This window comes from Leuciscus leuciscus (genome assembly GCF_965113295.1).
Source record: "Leuciscus leuciscus genome assembly, chromosome: 2".
Taxonomy (NCBI): domain Eukaryota; kingdom Metazoa; phylum Chordata; class Actinopteri; order Cypriniformes; family Leuciscidae; genus Leuciscus; species Leuciscus leuciscus.
This window is the reverse complement of record NC_138726.1, coordinates 35503282-35504974: the sequence shown is the minus strand read 5'-3', so window position 1 is coordinate 35504974 and position 1693 is coordinate 35503282. Positions and strand designations below refer to the sequence as shown.

General features: G+C 40.0%; 1 long non-coding RNA gene across 1 annotated transcript; it reads left to right on the top strand.

Annotated features, from left to right (window-relative positions):
- The first annotated feature begins 281 nt into the window (after positions 1–281).
- LOC309491224 lies at positions 282–1457 on the top strand. Its single transcript, XR_014202972.1, has 2 exons — positions 282–886; positions 1318–1457. It is a non-coding gene; the product is annotated as an uncharacterized lncRNA (long non-coding RNA).
- Positions 1458–1693: the final 236 nt, after the last annotated feature.

Here is a 1693-nt window from a genome sequence, read left to right as displayed (position 1 = left end):
GCTTGAACCTGAAACCTTTTAGCAAGAAGCCAGAAAAACACACCTATCATTTGATTTCAAAATTAAATTCTGCTTTATACATAACGCATATTTAGAGTGCAGCCGCACTGGTCTCGAGTCTCACGAAAGGAGGTCCGGATGAATAAAAGGAGTGACGAAAGTGCAAGACGAGAGAGGTCTGGAGTTTACATTGTGTTTTGTTTATGTGTGTGGTGTGCGACAGTCGTCCGTGAGGGGCTGCCGCTTTAGATTTGTGTTTGTTTATTTTATAATTAAAGTGATTGAACATTCGCTGGTTCCCACCTTATTACCAAATTCCTTATTGATTTATTGATTGATTCAAAAGATTCGCTCATAAAGACTTTTTCATTACTCAATGACAAAAATTGGGAATTTGTTAAAGGTATTGCGGAGGATTTTCTTTTTCCGGGTGGATCATCAAGACTATTGGTCCTCCTAGTTGTCAGTCATTCTGGTGATATGTTTATGTAAGGCCGTTGTACGTGCTCGTCCCTAGGTAGTTTTCGCTTTCTGCGCATGCGCACTTTCGGGTGTATATGTGTGGTGAGCTACGGTTTCAGCCATTCATTGAAGCTCGCCCGTTCGCACCGGGTTTTTTCAAAATGTCTGAGGGTTGCAAGAGAAAAAGTGTCTACGAATTGTATGACAAGAAGAGAAAGGCCTCTGAAGAAAGAACCAAGACCAGAGTGTTTTTGGGAGAATATTTCACACGCTGGCGCACAGGTTGGGCTTCCCACTGATGCCTCAGTCGCGAAGTTTCTACTCGACAGGTAAAGTTTGGCATGCTATTTGGAGAAATCCATTTAAAATCACTGCTAGTAAAAGTTAATGTAAGCTATGATTAGCGATGATAGCCCTGGCACAAGTCACGCACCGCGCAGACACGGTAAACATCTCAATTTGTCTAAAGTAGCCTTATGACCAAATGGTAAAAGGTATCACGCTGAAATGTTTTAAAACCTTGTGTGTTCATTTTTGATAATTCCAATGTGTTCACATGTATTACACAAATGCAACAAGCTACTTCTCCATTGCAGATCATGTCTTGAGTCCTCACTCAATCGATCAGTATAATAAGTAAATAAAACACGGAAGGGCATTTGACATTTTGTCTTGCATGAATGTTTTTTGAGTTAGAGTGTTTTTGGGAGAATATTTCACACGCTGGCGTGCGCTAAAAGCACAGGTTGGGCTTCCCACTGATGCCTCAGTCGAGAAGTTTCTACTCGACAGGTAAAGGAAAGTAGGCTTGTATGAGCCATGCCAACAGCAACTTGTAAACAGAGCGTGCACAAGGAGAACTAGTCTCGTGCACACGTTTAATAGGCGTTCCCTCTCGGGAGCAGGTAGAGTGTTGCGCATGTGCATTTTTTCAAAAAGTGGAGAGGGCGGTTCTTTTCTAAAATTCAGTAAAATCCTCCGCTATACCTTTAAGTCACTCTCCAAATAGTGCCGTATAGATGAAATTGATTCAATCATTATTTGAAGCGTCAAGTTCTTTCAAAAGGTGATTTACTCTATTTTAATCCTATTGTAGATATCAGTATATATATATATATATACTATATATATATTGTGAACTATTAATGTTTAGCTTTTCTTTTTAATGGTCAACTTATTTTCAGCAGTCACCAAGCTTGTACACACTGGACACAGACACAAAGATGATGTA